The sequence below is a fragment of the Mustela putorius genome, unplaced genomic scaffold, assembly GCF_011764305.1.
Source record: "Mustela putorius furo isolate JIRA1106 unplaced genomic scaffold, ASM1176430v1.1 tig00003859_pilon_pilon_pilon, whole genome shotgun sequence".
NCBI classification, from domain to species: Eukaryota; Metazoa; Chordata; class Mammalia; order Carnivora; family Mustelidae; genus Mustela; species Mustela putorius.
In genome coordinates this window covers 34,777,261-34,783,711 of record NW_025422011.1, presented here as the reverse complement: position 1 = coordinate 34,783,711, position 6,451 = coordinate 34,777,261, and positions in this window count along the sequence as shown.

The window sequence follows — 6,451 nt, the reverse complement described above, 5'->3', positions numbered from 1 at the left end:
ATTAAATAACTGGTATATAAGTGAAATAGCAGAATCTGGTCATTTAAGGCTATCTAATAAGTTGTTAATATGGTTTCATTTCACTAGAACGTGCTTATGGAAGTCCCAGTTTTTTAAATCAGATTTTTTGTGGGATGCCTGGGTGGCTCAGTCATGGAGTTTCTCTCTCTCCTTTTTTTGCCCCTCCCCAGTTGCGCTCTCCCTCCCTCTCTCTTTCAGGAAAAAAAAAAAAAAAGATTTTATACATCTTAGAATGGTAGACATAATGATAGCATTGGTACCGATAAGTGGTAAAAAGTATCCTTTCTTGCTCATTTCCTGTGCAAGGAAACCTTATGGCAGAAACAGTTATCAGCAAATGATCAGATTATAAATGATCAAATATGGGGACAAGGCTCTGTCTGTTTTGGTACAGGTTGTCTTTTCAGCTTGGAGGAAAGGAAGAAATGGAGTGAAAAAATCTTGTATTAAAGGGTATGTGACAGAGAGCTAAACTAAGTAGTAATCTCTTCCTCTCATGTAGAGAAAAACTCTCTGTTGTTTCCTTTGGAAAGTCCAGGCCCCTTTTGGAGGTGGAAGTTTGCTTTGCCTAACTCCATGGGGTATCCCGCTCCCAGGAACAGCCTGCTTTGGAAGATGGCCCCACTTCCAGCTGTAAGTAGGCCTGGCATTTGTCTCCTCGTGTCCATCCCCCTGGGCTCCATGACAGACAGATGGAGCTTGATTCTAAACTGACCTGCTGAGCTTGGATATGATGTTTTCAGTCATGAAATCTTGATTAATGGCAAATGTTAATTGAAGCAGTGAATTATTAAAGGGCTTTTCCATAAATGATAAATGGTGTTGTTGGCTGTCTTGCCTCTTGTGACACCATAAAACTTTCCAAGAAGTTGCTAGCTTCATCCAAGGAAGTCCGGAAGAGGTAGCTGCATTTGATGGCATTTGTGATGACCTGGTTATGCTCTATGGCCAGGCTTGCCTGGTAATAACACCACTTTCTCCTCTGGGATCCCACATCACCTCAATCAAACAAATCTTCTTTGCCTTAAATGCAGAACTGTCACCAAGTGATATCACCCAGTCCCCTGCTTTGGTTCCCATCAAGAGCTGGTGACTTCCAATCTCTACCCCAAATTCCGATGTTCCCCTGAACTCCTGACTTATAAACACAATTGGACAACTCCTCTTGATGTCCCATGGGATCTCAAACTTGTATTCATTCATTTAACAAATATTTATCAAGCAGCTATCCTATGTCCCCAGTGCCCCTTTGTTCTAGGCACTGCTAGAGAAAAAATAATGGACAAAATAGGTTATAGCTCCTCTTGGATCTTACATTTTAGTGGGGAAGGGAGGAGGCAGATAACCTAAGGCAGGGAAAGGGGAGGAGGAGCGCTGTGCATTGTGGGTGTTGGCAGTGATAGAGTGTTCAGAGAATGTCCCATTAGATGACTTTTGAGTAGAGACTCAGAAGAAATTCTAGATGTTTCTAAGATTTAAACATTAAAAAAAAAATTAAACCTCCAAATAGTCCAAATTTGAAGAGAATTTCCCCTTGTCCTGTGCTCACAGTTTTGGGGAATGTTGCATTCAATCCCTAAATTAATCCCTATATGCACAAGGTCATCTTCCTCTATGACCTCTACGTTTGTGGGAGAAAGCATCCTTTCACCCATCCTGAGTTCCTGCCAGCCCCAAATGGGAACTTAAGACCTCACAGAGGTATCAGGTGGAATCTTCTGCCACTTGTCCACCTCTCTTTGGATCCTCCCCCTGGGAGAAGGAGTGATGGATCTTATAGGTCAGATGGAGAGAGTCTTTCATCTACCTGTCCTGTTTCTCTAGTGGTCTCTGGCAGCCCTTCTCAAACTTTGATGGGTGCAGGAGAGGGCTGGGGCATCTCATTCAAATGCAGACCCTGATCCTGTATGTCTTTTCTGGGGCCTGAGATTCTGCATTTCTCTAAGCTCTCAGGTGGTGCTGATGCTGGTGATCTGTGGACCATACTCTGGGGTCTGCAGGGTATGAGGTCTGCAGGGTATGAGAAGGACTCAGTCCTTCAGGCATTTGACCTATAGGTCAGCAGCTCCTCCTGACCTATAGGGCCTAAGAGATAGGCTTGAGAGCACATGTTAGGAAGCCCATTTTCACTTTGAATCCAAGCCAAATCCACCAATCCAGGCTTATCAGATTAAAGCCTATATGTTGGTATCTGTTTGATAGCTCTCTCTTCCTCCATGGATTCAGAAGTCAGGAGAGAGAGGAGAAAGGTATTGCTATTTTACAGATGGGAAAAGGGACACTTAATGAAGCTGAACAACTGATTTCAAGCAAAACATGGAGGGAGTGCAGACTCAAATTGGAAGCCTGTAAGGTTGCCTCTAGCATTTGCCCCATTATGTGCTGTTTTATACTGCCTGCCTTAATACTCCCTGCCCCACGTGATCTGGTCCCTCTTTACCAGCGATTCATGTCTTATTTTGAATGACATGGCAGTCACTGTCCCCTGTCCTGTGCCCTCCACACCAGTCACAGCTCCCTTTTCCCATTTTCCTTCTTGGCCATCTTCATACCTATCAGTACGCAGATCAAAGTCTGTCTTCTTTCTGAAGATTTTCTTTGATGCTTCAGCAAGAAAGAATCCCTTCCTATTTGTCTCTTGGTTTTTGCTGTGTACAGAAATTCCACTGGTTCGCTTGCAGTAGTCACGGCCCTTATGTGTTACATGCCCATTTCCTCTACTACTTGGAAAGACAGGAATAGTGTTTGATTCATCTTCTCTTCTCAGCACCCTCCTCAGGGCTTGCACTTATTAAGTGCTAAATATATACTGAATGAATGTTTAATGCCTGTGTTGGAACTAAGCGGCTGAAGGCTGCTGTGCTCAGTCTTCCTTTTTCTGTCTTCTCCTCTTCTCTCCCTTGCATTTTGTTTAAAGTGTCCCATTTCCTTCTCCACCGTATGAGCAGAAATAGAGAGGGCAGGGGCAATGTCTTACTGTGCTGGAGACCTGCTCATCACTTGGTGAGGACCTTGCACAAACTTGTGGCACAATAGAAGTTTGCTAATAAAATATTTTTTTTGTCCCAAGAAGGGCAAAATACTACCTTTAGTGCAAAGTTAAAAGAACCAGCTACTCCACTAATGAGTGGGCTAATTATCTGAATTATCTGAATTTTGAAAAAGATTTATTTATTTTTAGAGAGAGAGAGAGAGAGCATGCAAGCATGAGTGAGGGGAGGAGTATAGGGAGAGGGAGAGAATCCCAAGCAGACTGCCCACTGAGCATGGAGCCTGATGTGGGGCACAATGCCGGACTCAATGCTGCAACCCTGAGATCATGACCTGAGCCGAAACCAAGAGTCCGGCGCTTAACTGAATGAGCCACCCAGACACCCCTAAATTATCCAAACTATCCACCTCTGTAAGATGGTGGTGTTGACGTCTACATCAAAGGATTGTTGAAGGGTCAAATGAAGTAGTGCATCTTAAAGAACAGCAGGGACTCAATGCCATAGCTTCCTTTTAGCCATTCTCAGTGCCAGCATGAGGTTGAAGCCCTTGTCATACTTGCTTCTTTCTACTTCCCGTCCCTTTTTTGTCCTTTGACATATGCTGCCATGGTCCTCTCCCTGGACACAGTATTCATCCTGATGTGCTTCTGCTTTAAGATCCCATCACTAACAAGGTGAAATCCGAGCAGGCTGCCTTCAAGGTGCCCCTTGAGCCTTGCACTGTGCCTTGGCACCAGTTCCTGCTCCAGCTGAAGTGGGCAGCTTCTCCTTCTTTGAACATGCAGTTTACTTTCTTATCCCTGGGCAGTTTCTTACATGGTTCCACCTACTAATTATGCCTAATCATTAAAAATCCAAATCTTATCCTCAAAACACAGTGCAGAACTTAATTTCCCAGTCACCAGTATAATGTATGCTTGCTCTTCTGACCTGGGTGTCCAAATTAAGGTAGTTGGTGTTGCATTTTCCTATTGAAATGGTATTTTTTCTATTGTTTGGAAAGGCCCTTTTAATCTTGCCTCACCATTTGCTGTCTTCTACCAGATGACAATGTCTTGGGAGCAGGGACCATGTCCTGTATCCCACATTTCTCTGTATTCCAACCACTGCCTGCGATGCAGTCTCTTGTTTGTTTGGCCCCACATGGAGTAGTTTGCTCTGTGCTAGGCATTCAGTCTATGAAAATCAATATCAGGACATGGTGCATGAGGATTTTTAACCAAATTACAGAGAAATAGGTGGAAAACAGTGAGTGTGGTAGATAAAAATATCCATGGATTCTGGATAACTCCTTTCACTAAAAGGGGAAGTATATCCCCCATTCCTTGAATCTGGCTGGTCTTTCAATGCACTTTTCCAGTAGAAAGCAGCAAAAGTGACATCATGGCAGCTATCACAGCATATACTCTCATTCTCTTGGGAGAAGAGCAACTGTGAGCCACTAATAGAAGTAGATACAAGAAAATACAGCCTGCAAGGTGCCATGGCAGGTGATGTGAATTGTTTTACCAAGCTTCAGTTTCTTCCTTTTGGCAAGTCTTGTTTTTAAAAATGATATTTCCTAGACTCCTCTTCAGCTAGGGTTCTTGATAAATTAAATTCTGCCAATTTGATGGATGCACATATGACTTGGGAGGACAAATTCCTGGCCCTTTGGTTAGTGTCTGTTGCAAGGTCCCGGGGCCTGTGATTATTCTGCGGCAGCATCCCAATGCCCATTTACCAACCTCATGGCTGCCAGGAGGTAATTTCAGTTGAAGTACTGGCAGCTTTCCAACTCTGATTTTCTGATCCCTCGATTATAGGTATGGTGTGTCTTCTTGTGCTAAGGTCAGTTCTGTAGTGTTCTGACAGTTATTTCAGGAGACCTATCCTAGAACCCTTGCAGCAATTTTGTAAGCATCTCATTTTCTGTATTAAATCTCAGTCTGCTTAAAGTACTTAGTGTGGTTTCTGTTTCCTGGACTGAACATTTACAGATGGTATAAAAAGTATATAAACAAAGTAATGAGAATCCAGCCAAGTGCATGACTAATTCTGCTTGGGAGATTTGGAGAAATTTCCATGGAGGAAGTGATAATATTATGTATCTTAAAGGATGAGTAGTAATAATTGTTCAATAGGCAGCTAAGGGTGGAGAAGGCAGTGTAGGCATTGAAAAAAAGCTTGTGTAGAAGCACAGAGGTGTTAAAGATAATAGTGTACAGGGAATGAGAAGTAGATCTCTGAATTTCTGTAGCCATTTCCAGCCACTTTGTAGTACAGTCTTTTAATAATGCAACTATACCTCAATTAGTATTTCCCCATGGAGTGCCAATTCTTTACAGAATTTTTCATGTCATAAGTACCAATATATATGTGTATATGTCTGTGTATAATTAGTACATATCTTTCTCATGTCCAGTCAACCAGTAAAATAGAGCGATACAAGGGAGTACTATAGTAAGGTGATTAGGTTATGCGATTGGGAATCAGATTGTCCTAATGATAACCACTCCCTCCATTTTCCCTTCCCTAAAAATGGGGATAATAATAATCTCCTCTCACCTAATAATTGTTTGGAGGATTACCATTAACACATGTAAAATGAATAGCACATAGGAGACCCTCAGAAAGCACTCAGTAATAGGACTTGCTTATTCAAATAGTTGTACTATGGGACATGCTGATTCATGTAGTTGTACTCTCTCAGTCAGAGAGTGCGAGTGGAGTAGCTTGTGCTGTTTGCATTTGGAATGACCTTCACAAGTCTGTTTGTTCGCTCTTCTATCATAGTTCTTTTTACTGTAATTAACTTGTTTTTGAGAATGATTTTGACCCTTTCTGGCTATTAAAAGACAGTGCTTGTAGTGCCACAAAATTGCCAAGGAAGATTTTCATGCTGGCTAAGATGCAATGCTTATGATGGGTAAAGGCATTTGATGTAATGGGTGAGGCAACAAAAGATAAATATCAGGAGAAATAGGCGCAAATCCTTTGACATTTTACAGGGTAGTGTTGTAAATAGTACTGCAGACCAACAATTGTTTGACGGAACCTAGAAGGAATTGTGGAAGTGACATAGAGGCTCTGCTAAAACAATTTTAACACTTATTTAGTTCATACTCTCACTTCCAAGAAAATATTTCCAAACTAAAAAGGCTATGTCTGTACCTTCTTTAAAAAAAAAAAAAAAAGAATTTATTTATTTATTTGACAGACAGAGATTACAAGTAGACAGAGAGGCAGACAGAGAGAGGAAGGGAAGCAGAGAGCCCGACATAGGGCTCAATCCCAGGACCCTGGGATCATGACCCAAGCCGAAGGCAGAGGCTTTAACCCACTGAGCTACCCAGGCGCCCCCTGTGCCTTCTTTTTAAACCTATGCTATCTGTTTGTGTTGTCCTCTTCCCATTTTTTTTTTAAATCATTCCCACATTTCTGAATATATTGGCCAC